Consider the following 17,581-nt stretch of genomic DNA (forward strand, 5'->3'; position numbering starts at 1 on the left):
ACTAAAAAGAACCTGCATAGCAAAAATATTTCCCTAGTCGGTTATGAAAAATCTAAAACAAAAGCCAGTCACTTGGGTCCTCATCTCCTGAGACACTGCACAAGTGCTGAAATATCAGAAACTTTTCGAGGGAAAATATTTTTGTATTACAAGTATGTATTTTCAATTCCGCTGAGTCATTTTAATGTCATGTCTCTGACATCTATTTCAGTATGATGCTACCCTTCTTCCCTGGTAGAAACTACTTTTGATTTGGCCTGCCAAAAGGTCCGTTATGATGTATTGATTACATGATCATCTTATCTCCTAATTTATTACTTGAGAACATAACAAGATAGTATCTCAGTAAATATGAGAGTCTATCAAAGGAAGCAGAATATGTATTATTTCATAATATTTACTATAAAATCTGGAGGATATCAGGGTTTGTGAAGTCTGAAACTTATACAATGTGGGAAGCACTCTTTAAGAATAAAAACTCAAAATTGCAAACACAAACTTAGATGTAAAAACAAGTATTTATTTAGAATAAGAAATGACATCCCAACAAATTACTGAAATTATACAAAACATTGTTAAAATTATAATCCCACAAATATGACATAAACAAGAAAAAATTTCTTTTTTAATAATTAATAGCCTGCCATACTTCTTTAATATATTGTTCCCTATACAATTTGATTCAGTATTCCCTGATCAAATCATTATATGATGATAATTTTGTGATATCAAATATTCTATGGTAAGAATAGAATGATTAGTTTTTCACTTATGAAACATTTTAAAATTATTGACATCTTAGCTTTTTTTAACTTTGCAATTGGTTATTGAAAATATGATGTAACCATTTAGGATTATTTTTAAATTTTGGAAAAAAATCTCTTATCATTTCTTTTGTATTTAAGCCACAACATGAAAATGTTATTTCAGGGTTTGTGGTAGAGTAAATAATCTTTTATTCTTTTTGAAGTAAGCTTAACCAACCCATTTATAGATGACTTCATGTCACCATGCTTACTGATCAATGTGGGGTTGAAGGAGTATTCCTAGAGCCATCCCATTCCACTAAGGGACAACTAGACACCACCTAACTCTACACAAAAGGACAGAGAGCACATAGTATATGTCACTGAACTTATACTAAATGTATTGACTCAATTTACCTTTGGGCAGATCCCGAAGTCAGAATGAAAACAGATTGATTTAGTGGATATACATATCTGATAACACTATTGAACATTGTTAAACCCTTCTCTTGGCCATGGAAGGTGAAAGTGCAAGTGAGGGGATCTAAAGCTTGTGTTTGGGGAGTTGCTGATAACCTTGTGCTGCAAATGTACTGGGACCAGTCTTTATTACCAGTGAAATTATCTCTGTTTGTTTTTCCCAGGTGTATTTGTGCTCCTCCATAAAGTAGTGTGTAGATTTCAATTCACCTCCTCCATCATCCCACAAAATATGTCTTGAGCTTCTCTGTGTGCCAGGCCTATTCTAGGTACTGGGAAAGGAGCAGAGAACAGAAGAGGAAATGTCTCATTTGATAACATGTCTCATCTCCCATTCTAGAGGGAGAAGATGTGCAATAAAATGAAATGTATATAGGTGGTTTTAAATAATAAATTTTCTCAAGGAAATGAAACAGGTTCCTGAAAGAGAATAGACTGGCAAAAGAGTGGAGGGAAGGGAACTATATTAGATGAATGGAAGGCAGAAGGTCTCCGTGAACTCTACCCAGACCTAAAAGTGCAAAACTTGGATGCATGAGGATATGAGGAAAGAACAATTCAGGTAGAGGAAAGAGCCAATGAGAAATATGTTTGAATGGTGTAAGTGTCAGGAACAGAGGTATCACAGGATACAGTAAGCAGAGGAAATTCAATGTCTACTTGGTTCTCATGATCTTAGATTTCAACTTATTTTCCTTAAGAATCCCTTCAAAGATATCTTTCAGAGAAATGCCTGTTGCTCACATAGATTGATACACCTGAGATAAGGGTAAAAGAAACTGTGTTGGCTGGTGTGACTGATGAAAAGAGGTAAAAGTGAAGAGAGATGAAATTAGCTTTAGTTCTTTAATTCTTTTCCTTTCCTGTTCCCTTGATGTTGGCTCAGTTCACTGAGACAGTACCATGGAATTTCACTGATACAACTTGGTAGAATTGGAAACCACCAGAGAGATTTTCCTAAGTGAACCTCCTGAATGTCCTTGCTTTACACATATTATCTTCTTGGGATTGGCATAAAAAAATATGCCTGTGGAAAAACCTCCTGGATACTGCATGACTGTTTCCTTTTCCTAACTCTCTTGCCACATCTCCCATCATCTCACCTTCCTACCTTCACATACAGCTCTTCCATTTCTGCCAAGGACATAGGAGTTGAAAACACCTTCGGGTTCCAAGTTATGAACACAAGTTCCAGTAAATATAGTGCAATGAATGCTTCGAATATAATTCTACCAGTCTAACTTAAGAAGGGAAAAAACTAACCACACAAAACATGCTATTAAATCATGATTTCCATAAAGTGATAACTAGCTCTCACTGCCAATATATTTAAGTGTGGGCTGAACATCCATCATAAAGTATGGTAAACTGAAATACTGAATTGAAAATTATAGGCCAAAAATGACTCAATCTTTACATATTTCCATGAATCTAATTTGCATTCACTTTGAGTAATCATAATTCAATTTAACGTTTTATTGTTTTGAATGAAATAATGATAAATATTCTAGCGGATATTGGCTTTTAACTAGAACAAATATATCATGGAAATTGTACTGAAAGTAAATGCTAAATTATTAAATTGTTCTGAAGATACATACTATGCTGGACTCTATGTACTCTAGGATGAATTAATAGTGTTTCTGTCCTAAGGAAACTCACAAGTGATAAAAGGAGAAATGCAGTAATTGTGAAGCAGTGTTTCAAATACACAGATGTTAGTAGCTTAAAGATGTAGCAATTCTATAGGTTGTGGGCAGGGGACAGTGAGAGCAGGCTCCCTTAGGAGGAAATGCTTGAAGCAGAGTTCTTCAGACAAAAAAATAACAAATGAGAAGAATACTAAACAAAGAAACAACAACACAAAGTCTCAGAGGCATGGATTAGCACCATGTACGGTGAGAAATCAGGGGAGAATTAATTTTAAGCAGAAATCAAATTGTGAAAGATCTCAAAAACTAATGTATAAAGTAATCCAATTGAATGCATAAATCAGTGAAAGTTAGAATTACGTACTTACTCTGACAAGCTAAGTTTCCACCTCAGGACATAAATATATTTTCTTCTCTGCCTAAAAAGCCTTTCTCCAAACTTTTTGCAAAATTGAATACTGTTTATTGTTCAAGTCTTGGTATAAAAATCACTTGCTAGGAGAAGCTTTCCCTTACCATTCAATTAAAGTAGTACTACTCTACCACACTCACCTGCTAACTTTCCATTTTCTTTGCATGTGAAGCTTTCAGTATAGATAGAATGGAAACATACAATAAATACCAATTTTACAACTCTCTATAACATGCCCACATCCCCTTGTTTTCTAATCTTTACACTCCTCCAAATTAGACTGAGAAAATCTTGGAAATTGCTAAGCAACGTTTGGTGTAGTGCAGACTCCAGGGAATTGTTAGCTGGCAACATTCCCTTTATCCTGTAAAAACATTTTTTTTTCACTAGTAGCCAAATGAGTATGACTAAAGCTGAAGAGACCCTTTCAGAGATATTTGCATTTTATTATCTCAAAGAAAGAAATCTCTAGTGCAACATTATCAGGCAATATGACAAAACATAGTGAAGCATTTTGTAAAGAGTGAAAATGGTTTCTAGCCATTTAAATCATTCCTCCTATGCAAATCATTCTACTCTTGAGGACAGACCTACATTTGTCTCCAGAGAAATAAACTGGGAAATAAATCTCAATTAATTCTGGAAAAATTAACACTTCTTTCATTTAGTACTTCCTGCTAAAATGTAAGTTTTGAGTAATATTTATTTAATATCCTTTAAAATATTTCGGAGGCTTAAAAATTGTAATAAGTTTATTTTTCTTGTGGTCTATATTTTAATAAATCCCTAAAGCCTTGCAATTACATAATCAAGCAGACTGCATGTTCCATTGCCTCTTCGATTTTGGTTAAAAATCCCCAAACTCACATTCTTATGAAATAAAGAAAATATATCTTTATTTCTAGTTCTCCCAGCAAGTTATTGTTGACAATACAAATAAAATTATAAATGCAGCCTAAGGTGGGAAGCACAACTGCACTGCATTAAAATATGTCCTTAAAATCTTAAAAATATTATTAAAATGTCAGTCCCTGTACTATACAAGTTTTTAATATAAGGAAATAATTTAATTGAGATCCAAACTAGATGGGATTTAATTTATAGACTACATAAAACTAGTAATTGAGTGATGTCAGGGCCATTGTTAACTGTAGGTAAAAATGTTTATGATTATTATCCTTTAAAAGCATGGAAAATTTTATCCCACACTTACATAAAATTTTGAATTGTATTATATTTATTCATAGCATTTCTTTTTCAAAGTACATTATACATTAAACATATATTAACTCAATTTATGTTATAAATGTATATTAAAATTGGTTAGTTCTTTTCAAAATATTTGACAGCTTTAGATTCAGTGACTCTACTCAGGAAAAAGCCTAGAAGATATCCAGGAGAAAGGATTTCTAGAGGTGATCTCACAAATTGAATGTGAGGAAACAATGGGAGTTTGTTGGAAGAACTTAAAATATTAGAGGAGCACATGAGAGGGAAATAGGAGTTCTACTGTGTGCAGTCCTGGTCAAGTCCCATAGAGGGAATTATCCTATGATCTACTTGAGAAGTTAAAAGAGAATTTCCAACGGAAGCATTATTTGATATTAAATAGGATGATGAGTACCTGGTCTTGAAGCATTTATAGCTGATCTACCCATTCTGAGAAAGCATTCATGTTAATGATTAAGCTAACATGGATTCTCAATAAACAGGTCACATTTTATACATAAAAATGATTTGACTTGTTCTTTGTGAACCTACCTACATGTGCTTCATATTATTCCTTTCTCTTGATATCTTAACTCTTTTGATCTAAAGTTTGTTAAGTTCATCTCAGAATGTTAAAATAAATAGCTTTGCTTTTCTCCTCAATTCTACTGCCTACTCTAATGCCCAATTTTCTCCAGATATTGAAGAAATGGTTTTCCAAAGTTCTGATTCTTTCATTGTCGTAATTGAGAAGTTGGTCATTGTCATAGGATCTAATTGAGAACTTGGAAGATTAAAATTCTCTAAAGCAATTAAATGATTTCCAATTATTTCATGATCTGTCTTAAAGTATGTCTCTTTCTTAAAAAAACTTAGCCTTCTTTTTTTTTTCTTTCACTTTAATAACTGTTACCTTGATAGATAAATTGAGACCATTCTCTCAAAATTCTACTGCCTCAGTGTGGCTGGGCACAAAATAACCGAGCTGCCACCAAGCCTTGTAGGTTCAAACACCATCTCTTTATTTCCGAAATCTCACTGGCCCTCTACACACACTTCCTGGGAACACACTCCCTCCACCAGGCTCCATGCGCCAATTCTCTCAGAAGCCAGTGAGAACTCAAAGGGAACTCCAAAGTAGTGGGTGCCCAAGGCAGCAGGAGCCGCCCTAATCCCAGAGTGCCCTCTTCCCAGCAGGATCCGCCCTAATCCCCAGAGCAGGGTCACCTTTCAACCATTCCCTATGGCAAAAATGCCAGGGGTCATTCAACTAATCTGGCTCTCAACACTCTACCATGTTCACAGAAGGCAATTTGATTCCTTTTGATCTTTAAAAAAAAAATCCTTTTATTTTTCTTTTTTTACTTTGCTAGTGTGAGTTGATTTTGTGCTTTAGGGGCAATTCTCCTCTTCATATTCATTGATGGGTATGTGTTCCATTTATTCCTCCTACTATAGTGTTCTTTTCCTTTTTCAACCTCTAGAAGGAATGAAAAATGTAAGTCATGCTCTCAAAGTAAAACTGAGCCATGTCTGGAATGTTAAAATCTTAGGAAGAAATGTGATGACAAGGCTCAGGTTGCATGTCATAAGAGTTCAGTAGGAAAATGACTTAAGCTTCTTATGTATAAATAAAAAACTGATCTTAAGAGCGTTGCTTAACCTGGACTTTCAAAGAATCCCTATTCGGGCAAATGGTTGGTTCTCAATGGATGTAAGAATTATGAGTAATATTTGGAAGATATACATATGTATATGTTCAATATATAATAATATATATTCAGTCACATATACAATACTGTATATATATATATACACACACAAATAATACAATCTACACATTTTTAAAGAAAGAAGGGTAAGGATAAGATTACTAGTATTGATCACATTCTGACTCTCAAAATTGTTAAAAGTGAATTACACCACATGGAATAGTGTCTGGAGAGTTTTGCAAAATTATTAAAATTAGTATAATTAGAATTACATTTTCATTGCCTTCAAATGTTCATCAGCATTTGTGCTTCTCAATAATCTGGCTAAGGAAGTATGGTGAACTTTTCTTTCAATTTTTTTTTATAATTTGCTTTTCCAAAGACTACAAAACACAGCTGACTGTTCCTTACTATTTCAAAATCTAATATGTTCACTTTCTTCCTACAACTTGCCTTTCACCTATATCCTTTTTCACTACTAACAGGAATTAAATCCATGATATTATTATTCCTTTGTTTCTTATTTTACTTTCTTTAAACTCAAACTCTTGTCACTTAAAATATAATAAAAAGATAAAAAATAATAAGCAGAATTAGAATGTAGAAAGTAGACATATAACAATTGGTTCAAGATAGTTAAAATTATTTTTAAACTCACATGGAAAATGATGGAACTCAGAAGGCATACACTGAGAAGAGTTATAGTGAAAAAATAATGAGTTAAGATATCTATTGGAAAAACAGAGGGAATAATATGAAAAACCAGAAAGTTGTTAGAAACAGTAAAGTAAAAGACAAGTAAATAGTATTTTATAAAATTTTCTGTAGAAATGAGCACACACACACAAAAATTGCAAGATGGTTTTTAAAAAATTAGAATTTAAAAAACTGCATGTGACAGAAAGTAAACTATCCACTTAAAAGGAGGGTGGGGATAGACATGACTACCTGATAGCATGAAGTCAAAGTATCTGAAATTTTTTCAGTGTTTTAAAAAATTTAGTGAGAACTGGCTTAAAGTAAAAAAAATATGAAAATGTCTTTTTGAGTTTAGCAGAATGTGAAAGATGATAAAAGACTGACAAGAGAGCAAAATAATAAAAAAGAAAGATAAAGTAAGATTGATATTCAAGCAGTATGACTGCATGAGATTGGATTAGAAGGAATACATTTCCAGGTTCAAGAAAATATTATCCTGCTATATTTTATGCAGATGTTGAATACTGTAACAAAAGCATCATGGGTCCTTATTAAAGTAACCATTCTCACTACATAAAATGTTGCAATGGCTTTAAAGTAAGAGAACAAAAAAAAATTCATGTTTTCTTGAGCTGGTCAATTTCTTCACACTTTGTGAGCTCTACAGTTAAGACGGAGCAATGATTTAAACAATTTGCTATTCCAGTTCTCTTTCTCCACTGTGTATATATTTCATGGATCATAAATTTCAAGCAAAGAGATCCTTTACAAGAATCAAAGTCACATCCTTCAAGAACTTTCTAGCAATCAAAATTATCTGATAATATCATGAATTTAGGTAGTCAAAGTTTGATTCTTCCATCTTTTTCTCTCATGTTTTCAAATCTTTTGGGGAGAGAAAGAGAGACAGACAGACATAAACAATGACAGTGCTGTTTGAAATTAAATTCCTGAGTTATAGGAGAATTTGAACCAGATATTTCACCCCAATGCTTAGAAATACCAAGAGGTTTTATATAATGCAGAAGCAGGCTCACTGAACATTAATTCTCAACTAAAATGATCCAGTTCTGGCCTTCTCATGCAAATTTAATTGATTTAAACCTAAAAGGTACAATTACTAAAATGTTTGAGGTTTTGAGGTAAAGAGCATTAGCCCTACAGAGGTAATATGACATGAGAGTACATAAAACATACAGTTCCATGTATGTGTTTTATGGGGTGTAAGCCCATAACCCTTCCCTTCACTAACTTCAGGAGGCCTGATTTCTTAGCATTAGATATTCACATTGAAATACAGTTTTATTCACTAGTTTTTCCTTTTTTTCTAGGCCCAGCAAAGAATGTTATGAACTAGTGCTCACTCACAGATTTTTCCTCTTGCATTTTCCATTCTGCTGGGTAAAGCAAGTGGGTCAAGGTTTCAAAGTGTCCTCACATATATCTGTAGCCCAAACTCTCTCCAGAACTTTAGTTTGTATTTCTAGTTGCTGAACTTAAGCTGGGCATACCTGTGAAATCACTGGGTTGGGCCAACTATGCTGGAAATCACCAGATAAACATAGCAAATCCTCTCACAGCTCCATTTAGAACAGGTTTGGGAAGAAAGTCATATTTTATGGTAGTACAAATATGGGCTGACTAGAGAACAGAGTCTAAAGTTCATAAGAAGTTTTATGTGAAACTGGAAACTTGAAATAAAATTGTTCTTCACAGGAGAGATGATTATAAAATTGTTAGAGATATTTTGGTAGAAAAGCCTAAAAGTTTCCATGTGAATATCATAACAAATTGAAAAGGAGTTTAGGAATAGGAATGTTCATGGGCCAACATGGAGTGCATTGAGTCTGTCCCTTATCACCATCAGCACCATCTTCAGACTCTGCCCAGATGCAGTGCTGGCCCATGTCCTCATGCTCACATCTAGGTATATTTGTCTTTTCCTTGTCGTAATGAGTTTTTCTATATTTTATTATTGTAAGATACTACTATGGGTATAAAGGAATAATAATTTAATAAAATAGATAAGAATTCATATTAAGTAGTGATCATATAATGAAATTTTAGGCACTTTCACTTTGGACATATCTGCCATTATGCAAACTTTTACTGAGCTTTCACAGTGTGTCAGACAGTGTAAGACTGTAAAGATGGGTAAGACATGGAATCCATCCTTAAATTCACACTCATTCCTGCTATGGAAGAGAGATATGAAAATAAGGAAATAACTTAGAAGTCATATTTCCAAAAATGATACATGGAGATGTAAAGGAGAATTGTGTTTGCATCAGGAAGAAGAGTCAGAAATGCTTCTCAAAGGAAAGAAGGTGGCCCCAGAGGTATGTCTAGGGGATAAATAGTTATAAGATGGACCACCGATAGAGGGTTGTATTTTAGGCAAACACAGACTGAAGCCAAGTAAGCAAAGGAAATTAAGCAGTTCAGGAAGGTGGGAACAAAACACTGAAAGAGGAGGGGAAGATACAGGCCTTACCCTTGGGTAGGACACCTGGCTTAGCTGCTCCAGGCCCCAGGTAGGGTGGGAGATCGGCTCAAGTACCACATTGCTCTAATATAAGCATAATTAAATTTGAATGTTGAAATTTCTGTCTTATATTGCAAGGGTCCTAGAATAGATGCTATAAGAGTATTTACTTTCATTTGTTTATCCTGGAGAACCCATAGGTTGGTTGCCCCCAATTCCAACCTTAGGGGTAAATAAAGAAACATAGCTAGTGAGATAGGAAAGGGACAGAGAATCAAAGCCACATCAGGAGTTTTGACTTTGCTGTGTACATAATGTACACAACAAGTGGATTTTAAACACAGGAAAAAGAGTGGTTTCAGAAATGTCATTCTGGCAACATAATAGTGTTTTTTGAGGTAAAAGGATGAAGAAAAATCCGCAATAATACACCTTAGCGGAGTTGGTGACCTGAACCAAGAAGCAGTATGGATAGGAGCCATAATGATTTATAATACTGTGAAGAGTAATGAGTTCCACATCCTAAACTCTGAAACCTAGGAATATGTGATGTTACAGAGCAAAGGGAAATTAAAGTTGCAGATGGAGCTAAGGTTGCTAATCAGCTGATTTCAGAATAGAGATATCATGTTGGATTATTTGGTGGTACTGATATAATCACAAGAGTCCCAAAAATTAGAAAAGGCTATCAGAAGTGTCTGAAATACAGGAAAAGGGATGTGAGAAGAACCTGAGTGGCCATTGCTGGTTTTTGTTGTTGTTGTTTTGGTACTGGGGATTGAACTCATGGGCACTCAACCACTGAGCCACATCTCCAAACCCATTCTGTATCTTATTTAGAAACAGGGACTCAATGAGTGGCTTAGAGCCTCGCTTTTGATGAGGCTGGCTTTGAACTCGCGGTCCCCCTGCCTCAGTCTCCCAAGCCACTGAGATTATAGGTGTGTGACACCACACCTGGCCCCATTGCTAGTTTTGAAGATGGAGCAACTGGACAACAATTGGATAAATTTGGGTCATCTCTAGGAGCAAGAAATTCAAAAAACAGAAGTCTCCCCTGAAGCCACCAGAAGGAATGCAGATCCTCAATCAGTACCTTAATTTATTATCCACAGTTTGTGAGGTCAGAAGTCTAACATGGCCTGTTGAGACCCATCTTGGATTTTAAACAACTAATCTGTTACAGAAACAGTAGCAAACTAATAGAAATATCCAGTTCAACCTTGGCTTGACGAGAGCCCTTGATTGAGAACCACACTGAACATTTACCACTGGGCAAAAATTTGGGACATGTCACATCTCTGATAAGGATTTTTGGATGAGGTGCATCACATGTTGGTCATACTGTCCACAGTCATTCCTCCTCAAACATTTACAGATTTCTTAATATATGAACAACATTTTTACATCTGTTGATCAATCAATTCCTGAGTTTTGTTTCCACATCTGTTCAGTTACTTTAAATGTACTTAGTATTAAGGAGTTTAAATGTAATATAACATTAGTAGTAAAAACTTTGAGTCACGGGTTTCAAATCACAACTCCATCATTTATTGGTAGTGTGACTTCAGGCAATTTAAAATAACCAAACCTTAGTTTCCTCATCTGTAAAAAGGAAAGGCAATGGCTCACATCAGGGTCCCCAGAATCATGCCCTGAGATGAGGATTGTGTACACATGATTTATTTAGAAAGTCCTTCCACGAAAACCCATAAGATATCAGAGTAGGCAAGCTAGGGTAAAAGGTGATTTCATGCAAAATCCTGGCTCCAACATGATTCTGTCGGGGAAGTTAAGGTATAAATGGACCTCAGATTTTCTTGCCAGTATAGGAAGAGGGCTAGGCTACATAATGAGGTCCATTCTGGCAACTGGTTCTTTCTAACTCTCTGCACCTTAGGCAAACTGAGACTAGTAACTTTGGGAAGTCTTCCAAAGAGAGTGTCAGGGCAAGCTGTTGGAAAAAAAAAAAAAAACACACAGAAGCAAGGGGAAAGGACACTCAGATTCAAAGGGATCCTAAGACATCAGGGTGGAGCCTGACTGTTTCTGTCACAAGGATTGACATCATAGAACTCTTCTAAAAATGGAACAAACTCAGGCTTCTCTTCATTTATCTTTTAAAATTTCATTTTTTTGGGGGGGGAACAGAATTAATATCTAGTATAATTTTTTTCTTATATAAGTCTAAATGATGAAATAATTCATATATATATAACCAAAAAGGTCAAAGAAGACAAAGGAGAAATAAAGCAAACCTGAAAGATGCCAGAATACAAATGAACTACATTATTCTGAACCTAGCATTTCAAAATTGCTGTGATTTCAGCCATATTTTTTTTTACAGCTGGAAATTTGAAATTATTTGAGACTCACAGCTTGTTTTCATCTTTGAAAAGGTAGTCAATACAAACAAAAATATTCATCAGATGGCAATAAATTTGACAAGAAATTCTATCAATCCCTTCCCCAGTAAAATCCCAATTTTTATAGAAAATATCCTCATTTTCTGGTTACCCTATTTTCTATACTGATAATTAATATCTTCAATTCTGACAGCTTTCAAGTTCAAATTTTACATGATACTTAACCCTGTTTTTAATTTATATATATATATTATTTTTTTAAATAAATAATATATATAATTATATATATATCTCCACCTCATTTTTTTCAGATTAAGGTATAATCTATGAGATGTCACACAAGTTTCTCTAAATAAAGACAGTATCAATTTCTGACTCCCAAGATTAAAATCTCTTCAGGGTTCCTCTTATACCATGTATCAAAACTGAAAGAGAAAAAATTAATATGAAGAATTATTAAGTAACAAAAGCGATCAACTACTAAAAGAATAGAGACCACTAAAGAATGCAGTGATAGCAGATACAAGAAGCAGTCACTGCCTCTGGAGTAATCAGGAGGCTAATATCATGGAAGAACTCCCCCAATCTTCACCCACCATTCTACAAGGCTGAGAGTCAGACCTTATTGGAAAAAAATATGCCATGGCTCACTGGATGGCTTCGAGATTTGTTCAGGTGTTGCTAACTGGGCTGGCAGTAATTCACCAGCTGCAATGCTGGTAAAACTTGGTAGGAGCCACCTACTGACATGTCAGTGAGATTGACAGGGAAGCCACAGACTGAAGAACTACCCAAATTTACTGGAGAGTGGGTAACAATGATCTCTTGGACACACTGGCCTAAAAGTCACTGAGTGACCAAGAGCCCCTCCTTTTTGTCTGTGCCAATCTAGTGCCTTCTGCTGACAAAGCCTAATATTGTGCTAAATGACAGCAAATATTACAGATTTTAGCTCCAATATAACAATTCAGGACAAACAAGAGTAGATTTGGAGCTGAGGAACACTAAATTAACTGGCATGCACTTCCATGACTTCACAGGGTTCTGAAGGATGAGCATGTTCTCAAATTCCTGCTCCATTAGTTTTATATTTTTCCTAACTGTCCCTAAAAGATGGAATAGAACCAAACTTTGGAGGCACTATATACTCATAGCTGGTATGATGCATGGTAAGTTCATGGGAGAGAGTTCAACACAGTGACTGAGACAAAGTCTGCAGCAAACAAACACTGAATGGATGCTTGCATCAACACCAACTAGATCTGTAGCCTTCCAAAAATACATCCCTGTGTACCTCAGTTTCCTTACATGTAAAAAGGGATGAAAAGAATGTCTGCGTTATTAAGGTATTAGGAGAAATACATAGTATAAAGCCTACAGAAGATATATATATCTGATATATTTTTAGAACTTAATAAGTATTTGTCTACCCATACATGGTAACCCATAATTGGTGTTAAACCAATACATATTTTGTTCTCACTTTCAGTTTCCACTTAGGATAGTGCCTCATCCTGCTAAAACCTAACATCCTCTGGTGAGACTGGGCTTTGCTACAAAATCTTGCCTGTTTCTGAACACTCCCTGCAGCTCTAGTTTTACATCCAGGCACTGGCCCTGGATCACTGAGTAATCCTCACCAGCCACAGCCGACTCTTTGGAGATCTGATTTCTTACATGAAAAAAGACACAAAGCTAAACAAACCTTCTTTAAGTTCTTCTTCAGTTCTGACCTAGCTTGATCTTTTTCTCCCCCCAAACAGTGAGGGAGGGAAAGAGGAAGGAAATTACCATTTTGAACACCTACTCACCTGTCCCAGGCAAGAGTTCTGCCTGCTTTTCCTAACTTCGTCTTCACCACAGCCCTCTCAAATTAGTAGTATCAATCCCATTTAACAAAGCAGGAAACTGAGTCTCAGCTGAGTTTCCTTGATACTATGCTCCTGGCTCCTCCTAAGTAGCAGAGGCTGGCTTCAATCCCCCTCTGTTTGGGTCCTCCCAAGCATTTTTAACTGTACTGCTTGCCTCCCACATTCCCTTCATCTCAGACATCAAGAATCCTAACTGCTCAATGCTTTTTGTTCACTGATTTAAAAAGATGAGTGGGTGTTAGACTTTTTTTTTTTTGTCTGAAACATATCATTTGAAAGTTAAGCAAATGAAATTCATTTATCAGTTACAGAAAAATTTTAAAAATCACTCTTAATGTCCTACAACACTCGTTGTAGGGCATTAAGAGTGAAAATCAGCAGCCCTCCTGCTTTCTTGAGCCCTGTCCTCACCTTTCCTCCTGGTTGAAAACTTGGTGAAAGGAAATGAGACAGTTGGGGGTTAGAGAGTTCAATTCCAGTCCAGATCAAAACCTTCTTTCTTTTCACTGTAGCAGGAGGTTGTCTAGATCATCTTAAGGTTTCTTCCTTAGGTACAAGTCTGACTGGCATCTCTTTTGGGCAGGGCGTGCCCTGCCTTCCCTGGGCCTCTGGTCTGGGATTAAGCTGTCCATTTCTCTGTGGAGGTTGCTCTCTGCAACAGTCTCCTCTCCAACTTCACCCCAGTAGCCCTCTTCTTCCCGCTCCTCCTACTGAAAAAAGTGAAACCCCTTACTCAGATCCCTAGAATCCCCTGTCACGAGACAACCCCCGTTCTCTGCTAAGTTTCAGTCCTGGCTCCAAGTCCAAGATTCTGCTTCACCTTCTCCCCGCAATCACAGTAACCAGACTTCAGTTCTCTAACTTTCCCTTCTCAGAGGGGGACTTCTGAGAACTTTGCAAAGAGTAAGCAACTGTAAAAGTGAAGCGATGCAGCCTCTCTCAACAGTGACTTCCTCCCCACCGCAGACCTCCAGGCTCCCAGGCCTTCTGCAGTTCCTCACCAGGTCTCTGCACCCCAGTTTTCTCACGGTAGGATCCGGCTCCAAGAGACATCAGACACTCGGTTCGCCAGCTGTTGAGGTCCCTCTATTTCTGTTCCGTCCGAGCTCGGGTCAGAGGAAGTCTGGGCGTCCTCTTCGCGCTGCAGCCTAGCGCACTGCTGGGACACTACAGGGGCTGAAGAAAGGTCCGCACTGGGCTAGCGGCCCTTGCTGCTGGCCTCCCCACACCGGGCCTCGTCTCCCCTCCTTCCCCACTCCCGCCTCCTCCCGTAGGCTGCCAGGCGGACCCAGCCTGCCTCTCTCTCTGCCTTCACTACCGGGTCAAGCTGAGGAGGGAGGGATACAGCGGCGAAGCCCTCCCTGGCTCTCCACCCGGTGCGCGCGCGCCCCTCCTCCCTCTCCTGCTTATTCCCTCCTCCTTTGCCTCCTCCCCTCTGCCAGTACAGTACAACTAGTACACACACACACACACACACTCCCTCCCTGACGCTGCCTCTGCAGCTGCCATGGATATCAGCTAACAACACACACCCAGGCGCGCGCGCGCGCTCCCACTCGCACCACGCAGGAGTGGCCCCCGGCATCCCTACCCTCTCTCCCCACCCCCACCCCACCCGCTCGCTACTGCTCCTCTGGCTCTGCCGCCGCCGCCGCCGCCACCACAGCTTCCTCTGCTGCGGGGCCACAGCCTTGAGTGTCATTCAAGGGACAGCACAACCTCACCCAAGCTCTCCTACCTCTGCCCAGCCGTCCCTCTCATCCTCCCCCTTCCTCGTCCACACTTCATCCAAAGAAGAGGGAAAGCACCGAACAGAGGGGGGAGGAAGGCAAAGTCTGCTCTTCTCACCCCTTTGCCCCCTTGCTCCTCCATCCTCGTTCTCTCAATACCAACACCCTCCCCAAAGGAACCCCAGGAACTGAGGAGACTCACCCCACTGCCATGTCCAAAAGCTTGAAAAAGAAAAGCCACTGGACTAGCAAAGTCCATGAGAGTGTCATTGGCAGGAACCCGGAGGGGCAGCTGGGCTTTGAATTGAAGGGGGGCGCCGAGAATGGACAGTTCCCCTACCTGGGAGAGGTGAAGCCCGGCAAGGTGGCCTATGAAAGCGGCAGCAAGTTGGTGTCGGAGGAGCTGCTGTTGGAGGTGAATGAGACCCCCGTGGCGGGGCTCACCATCAGGGACGTGTTGGCTGTGATCAAACACTGCAAGGACCCCCTCCGGCTCAAGTGTGTCAAGCAAGGTGAGCGCAGCGGCTGGCTGGGTCCTTTGCCAGGCAGAGGGACGGCTTGCGGAGCGGGGCAATGCCAGGGTGGGCGCGCGTGTGGAAGGGGGTGTGTTGCGCGATGGTGGGGTGGGGTCGAGAGAGGACCAGAGGTGCAAGTGAACTGTGCCGGGTATCCGACTTGGGGGGCCGAGGGGAGGGGTGGAGCAGGTTGCGGTGTGGCGTGCAACTTTGTTTGCGTAGTTAGACCCTCCCCTTTGGAAGGTATTCGGCCTTGTCTGACCTCCTCGGAGCTCCCGGGGCAAATTGAATGTGCGTCAGTGGCATCGCCCGCAGTGGACGGAGAGCTTTGAGGGAAGGAAGGAAGGAAGGAAAGAAAGAAGGAGGGATGGAGAAGGAAGGGAAAGAAAGGACGAAGGAGCAACTCCAGGGTGCAGCGGCATAACCAGCGGGGCTGGGAGGAGCAGAGGGTGGGAGACCAGTGGAGAATTGCGTCCAGTTTTTTGAGAACTAGACTGGAGATGCCTGGATCCCCAGTTGTTCCCTAGATATCCCTGAACCACTAACTGGCGAGGAGGAGAAGGAATAAATTGCTTTGGGAGCTTTGATGGGTCTTCTGTAACTTTTTCCCTGCTTCACTCCCCTGTCCCCCTCCCCCGCCCACGGTGGTGTCATGTGGGCATCGCGCATCACGTGCGGACTGACTAACCCCGGCGCTCACCCCTAGCCAGCAGTCGGGAGGAGGCTCCGGAAGGAGGCGCGGCGCTAGCTGCGCGTTCTACTTTTGGGGGGTCGAGAGCGGAGGATGGTTCCCAGAGTATACTTTACTCAGGGGGTGTCCTCATGGAATGGAAGTCCTCCTGTGGTTGGGCTCTCCTCTGGCTGAGGAATTGGAGGGGCGTGTTTCTGGGGAGGAGTTGGATGGGAATACCAGCTGGTTACAGCTCAGACTCCCTCAGCTCCAACCTGACTTTGATGAGCCACAGTGCAAGGCTGTGACGTGGACATAGGGAGATGAATGTTTCAGGACTCTCCCGCTAACTTCGTCTTTGCTTAACAGAAAATTGTCGCAAAGGAGAAGAGCATGAGATAAAATATGACTTTAAATAGAGGGCGACTTTAACTAGTGTAAACCAGTGTATCTGTTTTTCACACGTGATTACATACATACATATCATTTTATGGCTTCATGCACATTTCATGTGCCACATGTATGTATGTATGCTGCACATGAATGTCAATCTAAGGTTTGTTGTCAATGTTAAATCATCCTGCCTCAAAGATGGGGTTGAGCATATATATCAATGTCTCTACTATGAATGACCACTTAATCCTATTGCATGATCAACTATCAAGAAGCGGTCTTAGGGACAGCACTTTAAATTTTCTGAGTGCTATGAAATTTTGTCTAAAACAGTTATCTAAAAGTTAGCAAGAGAAAAAAGAAATTTTAAATGTAAATTGTCATACAAAAATGTTTTCATCGGAATTTTAGTATTAATAGTTGATGACTTTATACAGTCTGATGCAACTTGTGAGACACAAAAGTACATTAATATGACACTGAAGAATATGAGTTAGGTAATACAGTATGTTGGTGTTTTTCAATATGACACACCCAAGACAAACACTGAGACTTGTGTTAGCATATTTTATGTCATGCTACTACCTAATAGCAATAGATATAAATGTTAAGTTCTGACTTAGGGTACAAAAATGTACTGC

General features: G+C 38.9%; 1 long non-coding RNA gene across 1 annotated transcript; it reads right to left on the minus strand.

Annotated features, from left to right (window-relative positions):
* Nucleotides 1-499: 499 nt before the first annotated feature.
* LOC144364862 (uncharacterized) lies at nt 500-16,530 on the minus strand. Its single transcript, XR_013422964.1, has 3 exons — nt 15,703-16,530; nt 14,044-14,808; nt 500-12,186 (listed from the first exon to the last, which is right to left on the minus strand). It is a non-coding gene; the product is annotated as an uncharacterized LOC144364862 (long non-coding RNA).
* Nucleotides 16,531-17,581: the final 1,051 nt, after the last annotated feature.

Source organism: Ictidomys tridecemlineatus, chromosome 1 (genome assembly GCF_052094955.1).
Source record: "Ictidomys tridecemlineatus isolate mIctTri1 chromosome 1, mIctTri1.hap1, whole genome shotgun sequence".
NCBI lineage: Eukaryota > Metazoa > Chordata > Mammalia > Rodentia > Sciuridae > Ictidomys > Ictidomys tridecemlineatus.